Raw genomic sequence first — 20,000 nt, forward strand, 5'->3', positions numbered from 1 at the left:
AAATGAAGTGAATATCAAACTAATGGGTGAAGAAGAATATGTGGTACCAAGAGAAATTCTAAGAAGAGGTGCTAAGGACTAAGTCTTAGCTAGAATACGGAAATACTGGAATACGAGAGGTCACCAAGTGACAGGAATAGTTGAAGAGCTCGTTCAAAAAGTATGAAAATATAGAGAGAGAGAGAAAAGGGAATATGGAAGAAGAAAACAAACCCAGTAGGAGTTCAAAAAGGACAAGTGAAAGAACTTATAAGCCATTTGAGGGAACAGGAAATAATGAAGTGAATATCAAACTAATGGGTGAGGGAAGAATATGTGGTACCAAGAGAAATTCTAAGAAGAGGTGCTAAGGACTCAGCCTTAGCTAGAATACGGGAAAACTATTGGAATACGAGAGGTCACACGTGACAGGAATAGTTGAAGAGCTCGTTCAAAGTATGAAAATATGATAGAGAGAGAAAAGGAGATATGGAAGAAGAAAACAAACCCAGTAGAAAGTTCAAAAAGGACAAGTGAAAGAATTATAGAGCATTTTGAGGGAACAGAAAATACTGAATATGTGGATAACATTAAACTAAAGGATGTGGAAGAATATTATATGTGGTACTGAAAGAAATTCTAAGAAGAGATGCTAAGGAGGCAGCTTTATCTAGAATACAAGAAATAAACAGGTTATTCATGGAAAGAGTAAAAATAAAGAGAATAAAATTATATTAAAATATCAAAATATATAAAAACTAAAAGATCCATAAAACATATAAAATAACTTCCCTTCCCCCACAAAAAAAAAAACAAAAAATCAAAATATTATATGGAACTAGATGTCCAAAAGAAGAAGAAGAAGAGGAAAATGGCAGCGGGGAAACAACAAAATGGTGACTGTTACCAATTTATTCTGGATAAGGAATATTCTACAGGATGGACTCAGCAGGGGGAAGAAGTCTGACTTTCTTTAGTATGCTTTGTTCCTTGATGAAGATTCACCTGTACTGTTTCTTTGTCAGTTGGACAAATGCAGAAGAAACAAGTCTGACTTCTAGTATGATGTGTTCTCTGAAGAAAGATTCCCAAAACTTGATATAAAATACAAAATATGTATAACTAGAACCCCCCCCCCCCAAAAAAAAAAAAAAGAAGAGAAGAAGAAGAAGCAGAAGAAGAAGAAGAAGAAGAAGAAGAAGAAGAAGAAGAAGAAGAAGAAGAATGCAAAAACAACAACAGAGAGCTACTGTTCCCAATCTATTCTGGACACCTAAGGAATATTCTACAAGATGGACTCAGTAGAGGGAAGAAATGTGACCTGCAATGGTAAGCTATGATCCTACATGAAAGATTCACCTGTACTATTTCTTTGCCAAGTGAACAAATGCAGAACAAGAAAGTCTGACTTCTTCTTGTATGCTGTGTTCTATGTAGAAGATTTCACAAAGCTGAGAGAAAATACAAAAAAAAAAAAAATATAGAACTAGAAAATACAAAAGAAGAAGAAGAAGAAAAAGAGGAAGAAGACGACGAGGAAAAAGAAGAAGATGGCAACAGAGAAACAACAAAATGGCGATTGTTCCCAAACCAATCTGGACCTAAGGGATATTCTACAAGATGGACTCCGCAGAGGAAAGAAGTCTGACTTGCTCAAGTATGCGTTGTTCCTTGATGAAGATTCACTTGTACTGTTTCTTTGTTAGATGAACACATGCAGAAGAAACAAGTCTGACTTCCTGTATGCTGTGTTCTAAGTAAGAGATTCCCAAAAGATGGCAACTGTTCCCAATTCATTCTGGATACAAAAGGGATATTCTACGAGATATACTCAGCAGAGGAAGAAGTCTGACTCGCTCTAGTACGCTTTGTTCCTTGATGAAGATTCACCTGTACTGTTTCTTTGTCAGGTGAACAAATGCAGAAAAAGCAAGTCAGAATTCTTATTGTATCCTGTGTCCTATGTAGAAGATTCCCCAAAGCTAGAGAGAAATTACACAAAAAAATATAGAACTAGAAAATTCAAAAGAAGAAGAAGAAGAAGAAGAAGAAGAAGATGGCAGCAAAGAAATAAAAGCATGGCGACTGTTCCCAATCTATTCTGAACACCTAAGGGATATTCTACAAGATGTATTCAGCAGAGGGAAGAAGTAAGATATGCTCTAGTATGCTTTGTTCCTTGATGAAGATTCACCTGTACTGTTTCTTTGTCAGGTGAACAAATGCAGAAAAAGCAAGTCAGATTTCTTATTGTATGCTGTGTCGTATGTAGAAGATTCCCCAGAGCTAGAGATAAATAAAAAAAAATATATATAGAACTAGAAAATACAAAAGAAGAAGAAGAAGAAGAAGAAGAAGAAGAAGAAGAAGAAGAAGAAGAAGATGGCAGCAGATAAACAATAAAATGACGACTGTTCCCAATCAATTCTCATCATAAGGAAGAAGTCTGACTTGCTCAAGTATGCTTTGTTCCTTGATGATGATTCACTTGTACTGTTTCTTTGTCAGGTGAACAAATGCAGAAGAAACAAGTCTGCTTCCTGTATGCTGTGTTCTAAGTAGGTGATTCCCAAAAGATGGCAGCTGTTCCCAATTTACCCTGGATACCTAAGGGATATTCTACGATATACTCAGCAGAGGGAAGAAGTCTGACTCGCTCTAGTACGCTTTGTTCCTTGATGAAGATTTACTTGTACTGTTTCTTTGTCAGGTGAACAAATGCAGAACAAGCAAGTCAGATTTCTTATTGTATGCTGTGTCCCATGTAGAAGATTTCCCAAAGCTAGAGAGAATTTACACAAAAAAATATAGAACTAGAAAATGTCCGTATCCGCCGTAACGACGCACCCCTACGCCGACCTCCTACGAGAATTTCATGAGGTTTTCAAGCCCGAGCTCCGACACTCGCCAGGTTCCCCGTCCAAGCACGGGATCTACCACCACATCACAACGACAGGACCTCCTACTCACGCCAAATTCCGCCGCCTCCCGCCCCAGAAACTGAAGGATGCCAAACGCGCCTTCGAGGACATGGAATGCATGGGTATCTGTAAGAAAGCATCACCCCTACACATGGTAAAAAAGCCAGACGGGTCCTGGAGACCTTGCGGCGACTACAGGCGTCTCAACTTCATCACAACGCCCGATCACTACCCGCTGCCCAACATGCAGGACCTAACGAACGCGTTGCACGGCACGAAGTATTTTACCAAGATGGACCTCCTCAAGTCTTACTTCCAGGTCCCCGTATTTCCGGAAGGCATCCCGAAAACTGCCATTGTAACGCCATTTGGATCCTACACCTTCGCATACTCAACCTTCGGTCTACGCAACACTGGGTCGACTTTCCAACGACTAATGGATAGCATTCTGGTGACCTACCTTTCTGCGTCTGCTACGTCGACGACATCCTGATATTCTCGAAAACCAAGGAGGAACACAGGAGGCACGATCGCACCGTCCTCAAACGCCTACAGGAGAACGGCCTGGTCGTACGTTTCGACAAATACACGTTCGGTGCGGAAGGAGTGGATTTTCTTGATCACCGCGTATCCTCGTGCGGGGTAAAACCCATGACAACCAAGGTCGACGCCATCAGAAAGTTCCCAATACCTACAACCATCCGCCAACTTCAGAAGTTCCTGGGGATGGTCAATTACTACAGGCGCTTCATCCCCAACATCTCACAAACACTGTCACCCCTCGACAACGTCCTGAAAGGAAAAGCGAAAAAACTCGAGTGGGGTTTGCCCCAGCAACAGGCATTCGCCCGGATGAAGGATGCCCTCGCGAATGCCACCACCCTGGCTCATTTCGATGACAACGCGCCCCTGCGACTAACGACCGATGCCAGCAACGTCGCCTGTGGGCTGTGCTGGAGCAACTCGTCGATGGTTTTCCTAGACCGCTGGCATTCTTCAGCAAGAAATTGAAACCTGCCGAAACAAGATACAGCACCTTCGATAGGGAACTCCTCGCCGTCTACCTCGCCGTCCGCCACTTCAGGCACATCTTGGAGGGCACTCCCTTCACAATCGCGACGGACCATCAACCACTCGTACACGCTTTCCCGAAATCGACAGACGCATGGTCCTCCCGACAGCAACGTCGTCTCGCAACAATCGCCGAATTCGGGTGCACCATACGTTACGTCCCAGGAAAGAAAAACCCAGTCGTGGACGCCCTTTCAAGGATTGAAATTGACGCAATCCACCTGGGAATCGACTACGCCAGTCTCGCAACCGAACAACGCACCGACCGAGAAGCACAGGATCACCTGACGGGGCCATCCGCGCTCAAGATAAGTGCGATTCCCCTCGGACCAGCAGGAGTAACTATTCTTTGCGACACCAGCACCGGCCGCCCACGTCCCTGTATACCAGCCTCCTGCAGAAGGAAAATATTCGATATCATCCATGGACTTTCACACCCCTCAGGACGCACTACCGAAAAGTTCGTCTGGCCAGGGATAAAAAAGGACGCCCAGGAATGGGCGAAGTCATGCATCAACTGCCAGTCAAGCAAAGTCAGCCGTCACACCGAATCGGGGGTAGGCGATTTCCCCCACCCAAAAAGACGTTTCGGTCACATACACATCGACGTCGTGGGACCATTGCCCCCTTCTGGATCTGCTCGCTACCTGCTTACGATCATCGATCGCTCCACGAGTGGTTGGAGGCATCGCCGATGACCGAAGCTACGACTCAAGCATGCGCCGAAGCCCTCCTGTCAAGCTGGGTGAGCAGATTTGGCGTTCCTGACGACATCACGACAGACAGAGGCCCCGCTTTCCTCTCAGAAATATGGCTCGCTTTGGCGAACCTGATGGGGACGACGCTCCACAGCACCACGGCATACAACCCCGCAGCAAACGGCATGGTCAAAAGAACTCACCGCGCCCTCAAGGCGTCCCTGATGGCGAGCTGCACCGACGGGGACTGGAAATCACGACTTCCTTGGGTACTCCTCGGCCTTCGCACCGCCCCCTCGCGCAGACGGCGTACCTTCGTCCGCCGAAAAAGTTTACGGGGAGGCGCTCGCAGTTCCTGGCGAATTCTTTCCCCTCATCAACCGACGACACGCAGCTGGATCACCTAAGGGACATCGCCAGGAAGTTCAGGCCATGTCTCAAATCTTACCAGGACAGAACCAAGCACTTCAAGCCAAAAAACCTTGATGACTGCGGGGTACGTTTTCGTCCGTGTCGACGCTCATCGACAACCACTAACTAGACCTTATCGAGGCCCCTACCGGGTAATTAAGAAGACAACGAAAGCCTTCCTTCTCGACGTCCATGGCCAAGAGGACTGGGTCTCAATAGACAGCGTGAAACCAGCGTTTCTCGAAGGAAGCGACACCGCCTCCGCTGGACCTGGCAGATCCAGAGTGCCACCTCAAAACTAGGCGCCTAACGAAAGAAAAATCATCAAACAACGACAAGAGGAAGAGATCCTTACGCCGACCGCCGGCGCGCCCCTCTGTTCAAAAACAAGAGAGACCCTCCGACGCCCGAAAAGATACGAAGATTGATCATCAGCCCTCTACGCCGCCCGATGTCTTGGGGGGGGGGGGGGAAGTACTTGTAAGGACACCGCTCCCTTCGTCGTCCAGAAAATCAACAAACTGTTTATTTATTTGAATTCTCCTTTCGCCACACCGTGGTTTCCCATGTATATGTATTCCGCTCTATCAGAGCTACATTTTGACATATGTATTATTTCATTACATGTTTCTGTTAACTCATAATTCGTATATTTGTAAGTGTAAGAAAACACATATATTTTGACGGGCAATTCAATCTGATTTGGCGCCAGCGCCATCCTACCTTTCCGTGTGCACCTTGTAATATACTCCCACGCATATTTGAATAAAGTATCAGTTGATCTTGGTGACGCTTGTCTCACTGTCATTACAATATATATATATATATATATATATATACAAACAATTCGTGGCCAAGTGGTATGTCACTGTTCACTCACACGTTTCCTTGACCAGGGTTTGATTCCCAGCCGGCCAAAAGCAATTGTCTTTGTGTGATTTCGCCTAGGACTCTGATCCTGAGGTCGTTAAGAGAATAAAAACATTATTGTATAAAACATACATGGCTTATTAGGATATGTATATACATACATACATATATATATATATATATATATGTACAAGCCGTTTCTAGTCCACTGCAGGACAAAAGGCTCAGACATGTCCTTAGTTATATTTGAGATTAGGTAATTTTCATCTCCACGTTAGCCAGCGCGGATTCAGGATGGTGATAGAATTAAGTATGATCGCTCACAGGACACCAACCTAGTATGGGTAGCCCTCACTAGCACAACTTGGCTGATCATGGCGATGCACAAACTCTTTCATCACGTTAAGGAAGCCCCACTCAGAGAGGGATTATACACACAGACAGACAGACACACACACATACATGCACACACACACATTATATATATATATATATATATATATACACATACGTGTGTGTAAGTGTGCGTGTGTATGTGTACAGTATGTGTGTATGGTATTTTCGTTGAACCACACATATAAAGGAATTGTAAACTTATGTCAATGAGCTCTTGATAAAGACATTTTTGTCGAAACAGTTGTGTAGTGAACAGAATAAATATAAAGGAAAAATAAAGTCGCAGATTCTTCAACCAATCTTGAGAATATGAAGAAGCTGAGAAAATACGAGGATTCCTGTGGGAAATACTTTGGCACCATTAAGGTAGTCGCCTTCAATGTATATACATACATACATACATACTTACATAGAGATATGTATATATATATATATATATATAGCCTATATATATATATACATATATATACATATATATATATATATATATATATGTTACACCCGATCTGTGAAATTGCCCATTTCATGAATTGGGCTAACCACTTGTCCATTTCATGAAGTGAGCAAACCACTTGCCCAGTTCATGAAATGGGCAAGTGGTTAGCCCACTTCATGAAATGGGCAATTTCACAGATCGGGTGTAACATATATATATATATATATATGAATATATATATATATATATATATACGTATATATACATATATTTACATATATATATATATATATATATGAATATATATATATATATATATATACGTATATATACATATATTTACATATATATATATATATATATTGTATATATATATATATATATATATATATATTTATATTTATATATATATGTATATCAGTTTCTCACCTTCCATTCGCTTTATACTAGATATAGTTACGAATGGAAAACTATACTCAGGTAAAGAGTAAAATAGAGAAAAATTTCATTTATGCAAAAGAGCTCTTAGAGCGAGTGATGCCCTTTTTTTTATATAGTCAAAATACATTCCTATGAAATACTATAAAGATTTTGCAATATAAGGTAAATTTACAAACAGATTTAGGTATTGCATATTGAACTATTTCTATCAAAATAAAATGCTTGTTTTTTTTTTTTTTTTTTTTTTTATTGAGCAACGAGTATCGACTTGGAAATACGACTTTTCAGGCTATCAACTTTTGACAAAATTAATACTTTATTTTTATAAGAGATTTTTACAGTCGTATTAAGTAGCAGTTTTATCTATTACACAAAAAGGGGATTACATACTGTTGTTCAACTGGATTATATTTTCCTTTTACCTTTGAAAATTTCTAATGAATATATATATATATATATATATATACATATATATATATATATATATAATATATATATATATATATATTATATATATAATATATATACATTATATATATATATAATATATATATATATATATATATACATATATATATATATATATATATATACATATATATATATACATATATATATACATATATATATATACATATACATATACATATACATATACATATACATATATATATATATATATATATACATATACATATACATATACATATACATATATATATATATATATATATACATATATACATATATATATATATATATATATAAATATATATATATATATATATATACATAAATATATACATATATATATACATATATATATATATATATATAATATATATATATATATATATATAATATATATATATATATATATATATCCATATATATACACACACACACACACACATATATATATATATATATATATGTATACAGTATATATCAATGTTTATTTTGATATCTTAAGAAAAAAAACTTCTGGTATAGAAAGCACTAGACTTGGGAAGCGTATGATTATGAATATAAAAAGAGGCTTGTCTATTTTCAAAATACCATTAATAGATCCTGTAATACTAATAAAACTGTCATAAGAATGATAAATTATAAACAGGTTAAGGAAAATCAAGAAAAAAGATAAGCTTACCAGAGTAGAAGTAACTATGGCGTTATAGCTTTGCACTGGAAGATCTCTATATACTGCAGTGTATCTTGTATGAGAAAGTGGTAAAGTTATATTCCTGAAAGAAAAAAGAATTCCTGTAAGTAAGAATTAAAATCTGCGATACAAGCACGAGAATTAGTTCTGCTCCTAGTGAAAAAAAATGCATTTCCTACAAAATCGGTAAAGTTAAGGGACATACAAGATAAAACCTAAATGAGATGGAAGATAGGTAAAGATGATAACCTAAAGATGAAAATAAGAAGGCAATGGAGAGACGAATATGGATGAGTGTATATAGCCCAGGAATTGTCAGGGTTGATCCAAAAAAGACATTAAAGGAAACCTTAAAATATTTGAATGTGAAACCCACGGAATGGAATTTTCTCTAGAGACGTGCAACTCAGAACGCAGCAAGGATGATAGATTAAGAAGAGTGCAACCCAAATCTAGACCTGCAGATACAGACCTAGTAAGGCCATACATAAACTTCTTATTTTTCTTTCAGCTTGTACCATCCACGGGGTCACTACAGCGGACCATAAGTCTCTATTCACTTCTTTCTACTAAATTAATATTTGCCGTGTCAACTTACGCTATGCATATACAAAAACAAATTAAAATAGAGGGGGACTAAGAAGAGAGAATAAATTTTTCACGCCAACTTCAAAATCTACTGAATTTGTCCTTGGGACGTACCCCACATGTCCACCAATTATCGTTTTAATTGGTCAGTAGGTTTTGCATGTTGTTGTTCACACACAAAAAAAAAAAAAAAAAAAAAAACTAGGAATATTTGCCTTTCACATAACATTGAGATTATTTTCATAGTACTGCTGCGTAATTATAAATCGATATATTTTATCCAATATGTTACAGATTCATTCCTGTCTCATGTCTAACATGACTACCAAGTTTGGGAAAAATCGGTACTGCAGTTGCTGTGTAAAATAGCTAGCAAAAAAATTAATAAATATTTAACAAACAGATAAGCATGAATACAAAACCTTCCCAAAATCTTCGAATTAGGCGGAGGCAATAATGATAATTAGTAGTGTTAGTAATAGCAGCTGAAGTACTATACATATTCTCCACCATTGCATTTAATGTGGTAATAGCAATAAGTCACAAATTGAAAACGGGAAACTATGCGAAATGTCATATGTCCGACAATAGATTAAACTCACTAATATACCATATACTATCATAGCCATTAAGCTGAAACATTTTTATTTCAAATGTACGCTCAATATGTTTCGACCTTTGCATTGCCATTAATAAATGTTTTTTTTTTTTTTTTTTTTTTACACATGGCAATGATTACAAACCAAATAGAATGCCTAATCTAATGTCACTTGTAACAGCGATTCGAAGCGAAAGCAATTATTCCGTGACGTTATTTGTTGGTTCGAATTGTTTTAAGTGTACAAATATAGCCTGGACTCATAAAACCTCACGGCAAACGAACGAGAGAGAGAGAGAGAGAGAGAGAGAGAGAGAGAGAGATAGTTAAAATTGCTCAGCATAGAGACAAATACCACACAATTATTTATTTTCATATGTGGGTGGAAAACTGTACATCGATTAAAAACTGATTGACACAAAACTAACACAATGATTTAATGATAATCATCAATAGGAGAGAGAGAGAGAGAGAGAGAGAGAGAGAGAGAGAGAGAGAGAGAGAGGTGGGGGGGGGTCGTTTCGAGTGGAAGCAAGTAATTTATTACTCATTTCCATTGTTTCGACAGATCTCGAGAATAGTGATAAAATGAATACTTGAACATGAAGATTATCAGTGAGTCAACAATAAGGAGGTTAAGAATATCTAAAGAAAATATATAAAATTATCTCTCTTAGAACAAGCAATAAATAAGTCCTCCAGATCAAGTACACTTAAAGGAATCCGAAACACCGGTAGTTCTCAAGAAAATCACCTACTTTTAGATACCTTTTAAAAAAAAACTTTTAATATTTACTTGGATTTTGTTTCGCCACTATTTTGTTTAAACAGTTGGGAAACTCTCGATGTCTATAAATCAATCGAGTCAAGTTTTTCTATAGATTACCAGGAATTAACAAAGGAGAAAAATATATATGCAGAATATGGATATACATTGAAACAATACTTTTACACAGGAGTTGTTTAACTCATAACGACGAGAAAATATTATTATTAATATTATTATTATTAATATTATTATTAATATTATTATTATTATTATTATTATTAATATTTTTGGGCTCAAGCCATGTCGTCCTGATGGAAGTTCCTAAAGGGTAGCTCCCTTGGGTATATATAACTACGGTGATATTCCCAGAGAATTTACCTTAAGGTACCCAGAATTCTACCTCCTGGAGCGAATATCCCTAATAAAGGAACCAGGGATATCGCGAATATCAGAGGACGTATTCTTGACACGCCACATAGCAATCTGCACCCCGAAAAGAGTTAACACTTCAAAGGGGGTCAATTGGCAAGAAAACGAAAAACGAGAAAGAAAGGAGAGCCGCTCGCAAGGTATCTCTTCTCTCCCGTTTCGTAAGCGTGCACTGCGCTGCTCACGGCGCCATCTGTATTCCTTTTTGCGTAGCTCAACAACTCGGTGTTTTTCCCTGTGTTATCTCGCAATTCTTGGATTATTTAAACTTTATTATGCTTTCTCCAACTTCTGCTTTTGATAAGTTGAGCATTATTTCTTTTATGTATAAATGTAAGCTCTTGGTAATTTTAAAAGTGATTTGATAGTGATATCGCTGTTACAAGAGCTGTTGCCTACCGGAGGCGTCCTGGACGCTGTCACTCGCTATGTATGAGTTATTTAGTTAGCCAGAGCGACGTTCCCGGCTGTTTCGCTTTAATAATTTTAGCTATTCAGTGTTACATAGGATTTCTTTATATGATGCTTTTAGTATTTCTGTTTGGGCGAAGGATTTGTCGATTCTGGCCTACGCTAAACCTTGTAGCCTAGTCGTTTGGCCCTAGTACTTTCCTGCATGATATTCAGATTTCCGAGTGTTTTAAATTTTATTGAAGCTTTAGGCTGTTTTATACATTCAAGATTATGTTGATTTTATTCCAAGATAGTATACGAGTGAGTTTCGGTGATTTAGGTAATCGATTCTCTTTGCGCCTAGGCTAGTTGTCTATGGGGCCATAGTATACTTTCTCACACTCCCCGGTTGCTCTCTTCTCTTCGGAGAAGGTGTGCAATCCCTTTCCCTCTGTTTAAGCCTTGGGCTTAACCCTAATGGTTTATCTGAATTGACTTTAGATACAACTATATTAGGGTGTTTCTGTTCTTTTCTGTTTCCAGTAAGTCTGGCTTCAGGAAGGGGGCAGGACATCATAGTTCTTAGTCTGAGTCTGTTTCTGTCTAGCTTGTGGTTGAGATTCCCTTGCTAGGCTGACAGCAGACATAGGAGGCTTAGCCTCCTTAGTTCACTTTCGAAGGTTTCTGTACGTGATGATTCCTTCTTTTTGTGATCTAGCAGACTAGTCCAGTGTTGTTGTTCTCGGTGTGGAGGATGAGATCCTCTTTTCTGTGAATAACAACGCCTTCCTTGCTTTGGTTCCGAGGGAGTTGGCAAGTATTACTGGCCTCCCTCCTCGGATCTCCCCTAGGCTAAGATGAGTTTTCTTGGCTGCGGGTGATTCATTATTAGAGCAAGGTTGGCAGGACCCTCTTCTCCCTTTCCCCCTCTTTCCTTAGTAATGGCCTAGCCATTGCATTCCTGTCCGTCATTCTACATCTGTATCTAGCATAGGTTAGGATGTGGGGTTGACTCAGTCCCTTGCCGGCTGGCAGTGCGTGCCGGCCGGCAAGGGTCTTCTGCTTTGAGTGCTGCCCGAACCTCCCTTGGTCTCTCATCCATGTTTGTCTGAAGAGCCAGATGGCATTGTTCAGGAAGCCTGAAGTTATATTCTCCCCTTCCTTATGTGCACTCTTTCGGGTTGCCGGGTTATGAGGCAGTACAGTCTCTTATCCCGGCATCCATTCTGTTTTTCTTCTAGTGTTGTACCCTAGCCCGGCTGCCGGCCTAAGTGGCCGGCAGCCGGGCAGTCTGAGTTCTCTGGTTCTTTTGCTGCCGGCCGGCATTGGTTGTATACCTTTGCCGGCCGGCTATATATCACACCTTTGTTCTGCCGGCCGCTACGATCAGTGGCCGGCAGCCGGGTGCTGTTGTTGTTTAGTTGCCGGCCGGCAATAGAAACACACCGAGGTTCTGCCGGCCGCTACGTTTGGCGGCTGGCAGCCGGGTGCTATCTTGTGTAGTGACTGCCGGCACACGCATTTGAACCAGCGTTCTTCCACCTTATAGTTTATAAGTAGTATACTTTGGAACTAGTTAAGGTGTGTGCCAGCCGACACATTACCTTCTATACTGTAGCCAGTATTTTTCAGTATAGTATATACTGTAGGGAGAAAATTATAGTATAGTATTTGTTACAACACTAAGTTTTTTTCTAACACTTTTGTGTTGTCTTGCACAGCCCTTTGGTGTAACCTTACAGATAAAGAAAGTAAGTTCTTTCTTGTCTACTATCCAGCATTTTAAAATCACTTATTTGGGTGTGAGCTACACCTGTTTCCTCTGGAAATTAATTATTGGTTGCTCTAAAATAGATTAACCATACAATTTTATTATCTGGAAGGTTGCAGCAATTGACTGTGCGGGAAATACAAGTGTGTGTCTTTCCTTTCTAGTTTAGTTATGCTAAGCTATGTATATCCAGTGATACGTAGTTCACTTGATACTCATGGAATTTTCTTCTCTTTACAGGAGGACCATCCGAAGTGTGGAAGCGTTTTCTGCAACGTCCGCAGCAAGAACTTCTGCGGACATGATTTGTGTAGGAGGCACGCAGCATGCGCAGTCTCCAAAGGTGATCTCCGGTATTGGGACCCGCAGATATGTACCGTGTGCACAAACCTGATTACTGAGGCTTTTGATTCCGCTAAGACGGCTGAGTCAAGGGACGCAGCAAGGGAGCTTCGTACCTAGGTAAGGGGCTTTCAGAAGAACACTTCTGGGCCCTATCTTCCAAGTGAGAAGATGAGGGCTTACCTTTTCCCCAAGGCGTCAGCTGAGGCAGTGATTCCCCAGCCTCAAGCGGAGATACCAGTAGTTCAGATCCCGGTGGACGCTGAAGTCGCGGACGCCTTGCAGGACATCCAATTGGATGATAGGATGTCGGAGGTGTCCGAGAGTTTGGAAGATGACCTTCTGGCAGAAGACCAGGAAGAAGATCCGGCTCCAGACAATGAAGAGGAAGAGGTTGACGAGGTGTTGGCTACTCCGGTTCAGGCCCCTGACCCTATTCCCTCAACATCGTCCTCTCTCCCAGATGAGCTGGGAAAAACCCTTTCCTCCATCGTTGGAATGATCCAACATATGCAGAGGGAAATTAATGAGAAGGCTGCTGCAATAAAGCTGGAGATGCGGAGACTTGCAGCATTACGTGGGCCCCAGAAGAAGCTCAGCGTGAAAGACCTTCCCTTGTGCTCAGATGCCAACCCTTGGAGGTATGCCGAGCACCTGCCTATGACGACGGGAAAAATCGTCATTTCGGAGAAGTTGGGCTCAGTCCCCCTTGAGGAGGTGGAATTCTGGCCCAGCAAGGAGTCGTATCCGGACTGTTATGTCCGTCTAAGGAAGGAACCAGCCTCAAACGAAGAAACGGAGCCGAAGGAGGTCATAGTTTTGAACCACGCTAAGGCTCAAGCTTTACTGTCAAGCTCGATGAAAGAGAGGGGCTTCACAAACTCAAAGGTACCTGCTTTGAGTAAGAAGCACCCTTCCTTTGTGTCCTCTCCTTCTAGAGCCTTCCCCTTTATGCAGAAAGGGTTTACGGCTGTGCTGAAAGCAATCGAGGCAGGTAAGCCATACCCCTCCTTGGAGGAGTGTAAACCTCTGTTTTTGGCCCTACCCATGGACCACAAGGACTGGAAGGACGTCCATCTTACCTTCTCAGTCGGGAAGTTGGAGGCTGATATTGCCGGACGTCAGTTCGGTGAGAACCTCCCCAAGCTGTCTGACTTTCTTTTGCGCAGGGAGCTTGAGACAAAAGAAACCCTTGCTGCCTCAATGTCTCATCAAACGACTCTAGAGACAATGGCAAGTGACCCCAAGGTCCATGAAATGTTCATGGTAGTGGCTAAGACACACCTAGTCACAGTGACGAAGGACCTTTATAGCTTCGTCAAAGCTAGGAGGGCTTGTAGGGAATTCGTGTTCGCCTCGGCTGCGGTGAGGCACAAGCCATGGAAGCTAATCTCCTCCAACATTTGGGGCAAAGACCTCTTCCCTAGTGAAGCGGTCAAGGAGGTTGTAGATAAGGCCGCCACGGAGAATAGAAACCTTCTCCAGAAGTGGGGCCTATCTCTCAAGAGAAAGTCTTCCCCGGATGAGGGTCCCCAACCAAAGAGGAAGACTAAGAAGACTAGGCTATCCTCTCAGCCAGCCAAGCCATTCAGACAGCAGCAGCAGCAGCAACTTCCTATGCCTACAGTGCCCCAGATGGTGGCACAAACCTCGACCACGTACCAGTGGGTACCCCAAGCCGTGTCGACGCAGTCTCCGGCATTTAACCCAGCGTTCGAAGGGCAGTCAACTACCTTTCGAGCGAAGCCTAGAGGAGCAGCCAGAGGTTCGTCTAGACGCCCCTCAAGGGGGAGGGGATTCAGGGGTGGTCGCGGTCAAGGAGGCAAGGCCTCAGGGCAACAGCAGTCAAAGTGAGATGATACCGGTAGGAGGGAGACTTTCGAATTTTCGGGATCGGTGGACCTTTGATCCCTGGGCCCACAGCCTACTCAAGAATGGACTGGGTTGGAGCTGGTAAAGCACTCAACCCCCGTGCCCTCGATTTTACCAACACTCCACCCCCGTTCTGAAGGAGTACATTCAAGAACTGTTGGAGGAAAGAGTAATCCGAAGGGTAAAGTCCATCAAATTCCAAGAGAGGCTGTTTTGTGTTCCCAAGAAGGACTCAGAAAAACTCAGAGTCATTCTGGACTTGTCAACACTCAACAAGTTCATGGTGAACTGCAAGTTCAAGATGCTAACACTGCAACACATAAGGACCTTACTGCCCAAGAGGGCATTTACCGTCTCCATAGATTTGTCAGACGCCTATTGGCACATTCCAATCAATCGTCAACTCTCCCTCTACCTAGGGTTCAAGCTACATCGAAGACTCTTAAAGGGAATCCAGGTGGTAGCCTACCTGGACGACTGGCTGGTGTGGGCAGCATCCAAGACAGAATGTTTGCAAGCTTCCCTACAGGTCATCCAGTTCCTAGAGTATCTAGGCTTCAAGATCAACAGAAAAAAGTCTCGACTTTCTCCATCTCAAAAGTTCCAGTGGTTGGGAATCCACTGGGACCTAGTGTCAAACCAACTCTCCATCCCGGCGAAGAAGAGGAAGGAGATAGGTGGTTCTGTCAAGACACTTCTGCAATCCGAAAGGATATCAAGACGCGAACAGGAGAGAGTGCTGGGCTCTCTCCAGTTTGCCTCAGTAACAGACCTGGTGCTAAGAGCACAGCTAAAGGATGCAACCGGAGTTTGGAGAAGTTATTCATCAAAAACGCGCGAAGAGATCTGATAAGACCAGTACCGCTTCCTCTACGTACGCTTCTCAGGCCTTGGTCCCAAGACAGGGAACTAAAGAAGTCGGTGCTTCTTCAGCCACCTCCCCCTTGTTGACTATTCACACAGACGCCTCGAAGGAGGGGTGTGGAGGTCATTCTCATCGAAAGAAGGCCCAAGGAACTTGGTCCAATCTATTCAAGACATTTCACATAAACTTTCTGGAAGCTATGGCAGTACTCCTTACCTTGAAGAAAGTCTCCCCTCGTCCTCGATCCACATAAGGTTGATGCTGGACAGCGAGGTGATTGTGAGATGCTTGAATCGACAAGGATCGAGGTCACCACCACTCAACCAGGTGATATTGGCCATCTTTCGACTGGCGGAAAAGAAGAAGTGGTACCTGTCGGCAGTTCACCTTCAAGGAGTCCGCAATGTGACAGCGAGATAGACCTCTTTGCGACGAAAGACAACAAGAAGTTACCCTTTACGTGTCCCCGTACGAGGATCCCTTGGCGGAAGCAGTGGACGCGATGTCCCTCGATTGGAACAGATGGTCCAGGATTTACCTGTTCCCTCCTCACAACCTTCTATTGAGGGTCCTCAACAAACTGAGATCTTTCAAGGGAGTAGCAGCAATAGTGGCTCACAAGTGGCCGAACAGCGTTTGGTTCCCTCTGGCATTGGAACTACGGCTGAAGTGTCTACCGTTACCAGATCCAGTTCTGACCCAGAGAGTTCAGAAGTCAACTGTCTGCGCTTCATCACAGAAAACCCGGAACCTGCAGCTCATGATTTTCTCTCCCTAGTGGTGAGAAAACGTTTCGGGATTTCGAAAGACAGTATAGACTTCCTAGAGGAATATAAGTGCACATTCACTAGAAGGCAATATGAGTCATCATGGAGAAAATGGGTGGCCTTTCTCAAGGCGAAGAATCCGCAAAAGATCTCGACAGACTTCTGCTTATCTTTCTTCATCCACCTCCATGGTCAAGGGTTAGCAGCTAACACAATATCAACGTGTAAATCTGCTTTGACAAGACCCATTTTATATGCCTTCCAGGTCGACCTCTCTAACGATATTTTTAATAAAAATCCGAAAGCCTGTGCTAGGCTCAGACCATCAGCACCTCCAAAGCCCATTTCATGGTCTTTAGATAAAGTTCTTCATTTCGCTTCGCTGTTGAACAATGAGGAGTGCGCTTTAAAGGATTTGACCCAAAAAGTTATTTTCCTGTTTGCACTCGCGTCGGGGGCCAGGGTTAGTGAAATTGTAGCCCTCTCGAGAGAGGAGGGTCGTGTTCAGTTCTTGGATGAGGGAGAACTGAACCTGTTTCCGGATCCTACGTTTCTCGATAAGAACGAGTTACCCCACCAACAGGTGGGGTCCCTGGAGAATCTGCCCTCTGAAAGAAGATGCATCTCTATGTCCAGTGGAATGCCTAAAGGTCTATCTTCGTAGAACTTCAGACTTCAGGGGTGGTCAACTATTCAGGGGAGAAACACCAGGCTCAAATTTATCACTGAAACAACTTAGGGCGAAAATCACCTATTTTATTCGCAAAGCGGATCCAGACAGTACACCCTCAGGTCACGATCCGAGGAAAGTTGCCTCATCCTTAAATTTCTTTAATAGTATGGATTTCAAACATCTTCGCTCATACACTGGCTGGAAGTCTTCCAGAGTGTTCTTTCGTCACTATGGGAAGCAAGTGGAGCAACTGAAGAGGTCTGTGGTAGCAGTGGGTAGTGTCGTTAACCCTTCTGTTTAACTCTGCGAGGAACAGTGGATTTAATTGGGACGATTAATTCCGGGGTGAGTGTGTAGTTACGAACTGTTCTACAAACTAAGTGTAAGGGCCCTGGGTTGCCCACATTGACTGTTCCATATTCCAAGGTGAACCTAGCATAAGTGCAGACACGTGTGCCAAGCGTTTCCAACGCTAATGTAACTGATTAGTAATACAGGCTTTTATGATTTTGATACCTCGGTATGTTAAAAGTGGCGCTAATGTTTTTTCTTTCAGATAAACAAGTTTTCTGTTCACTATCATGCTTATGCTCATTTATTGGTTATCCTCCTCTTATATATGTATAATTGTTGTTTAACCTGTTTTGTTTTATTGTTTGTCAATAAACTAGCTCTAGTGAACCTTGCGTCTCCTTCGCCTGTGTCATTTTACTTGAAATGATTTAGCATTACGTTTACTATGTATATTTATCTGGGATAATTCTAATAGATTGTTCCTTTATGCAAACGTTTTTTGAATTGGTTTATGCTTTCCCCTAGCGGGAGGACTCCATACCCTAAGGGGACAGTGGCGGATATGCAATCCAGTATTGAACGGGGAACTGGTCGATATTTCATATTGACTCAGTGATTCTTTACAAAATATGCTTTACATGATATAGGGTGAAACCACTATATTGGCTTGTCTGTTATTCATACATAGGTATACTGTATGTACTCTTCAAGACTTTTCCAGAGTCTAGTATGACTCTTCCCTGTAGGGGGCAGGAAACACTAACATGGTCTATGGTTAGTTGAAAAGATGTATGACGGTAACATCTTAGGTCTCCAGGTCTAGTTGGCCGAGAAATACCTTCGGGGAGTACGGCACGTTTTGAGAATCCACAGATACAGTAATGTTCTGGTATACTTCCATCAGGAGGACATGGCTTGAGCCTAAAAAACGGACGGGAGCGAAGCGAAAAATCTATTTTTGGGTGAGAAGGCCATTTAGTCCTGATGGACCCCGCCCTTCCCTTTCTTTTAAAGGGCTGTAGGTCCCCTCCCTACATACAGTATCTGTAGCACCTCGTGTATCGCTACAAGGAATACAGATGCGGCGCAATGCACGCTTACGAAACAGGAGAGGAGAGATACCTTGCGAGCGGCTCTCATTTCTTTCTCGTTTTTCGTTTTCTTGCCAATTGACCCCCTTCGAAGTGTTAACTCTGTTCGGGGAGCAGATTGCTATGTGGCGTGTCAAGAATACGTCCTCTGATATTCGCAATATCCCTGGTTCCTTTATTAGGGATATTTTCTCCGGGAGTTAAAATTCTGTGTACCTTAAGGTAAATTCTCTGGGAATATCGCCGTAGTTATATATACCCAAGGATGCTACCCTTTAGGAACTTCCATCAGGACGACATGGCCATCTCACCCAAAAATAGATTTTCCGCTTCGCTCAAAATCCGTTTATTAATATTATTATTATTAATATTATTATTAATATTGATATTAATATTATTATTAATATTGATATTAATATTATTATTATTAATATTATTATTAATATTAATATTATTAATATCAATATTATTAATATTATTATTAATATTATTAATATTATCATTAATATTATTAATTTTATTATCATTATTATTAATATTATTAATATTATTATTATTAATATTATTAATATTAATATCAAAATTATTGATATTAATAATAATATTATTAATATTATTAATATTATCATTAATATTAATAATATTATCATTATTAATAATATTATTATCATAAATATTAATATTATTAATATTATTATTATTAATATTATTATTATTACTAATATTAATATTATTATTATTAATATTAATAATATTATCATTAATGTTAATATTATTATTATTAATATTGATATTATTAATATTATTATCATTAGTATTATTAATATTATTAATATTATTAACATTAATATTAATATTATTATTATTAATATTATTAAAACTATTATTATTAATATTAATATTATTATTATTATTATCATTTGTATTATTAATATTATTTATATTATTATTGTTAATATTATTAATATTATTATTATTAATATTATTAATATTAATGATATTGATATTAATATTAATATTATCATTAATATTATTAATATTATTATCATTAGTATTATTAATATTAATATTATTAAAATTATTATTATTACTAATATTATTACTAATATTATTGATATTGATATTGATATTGATATTAAAATTAAAATTAAAATTAAAATTAA

This window comes from Palaemon carinicauda, chromosome 2 (assembly GCF_036898095.1).
Source record: "Palaemon carinicauda isolate YSFRI2023 chromosome 2, ASM3689809v2, whole genome shotgun sequence".
NCBI classification, from domain to species: Eukaryota; Metazoa; Arthropoda; class Malacostraca; order Decapoda; family Palaemonidae; genus Palaemon; species Palaemon carinicauda.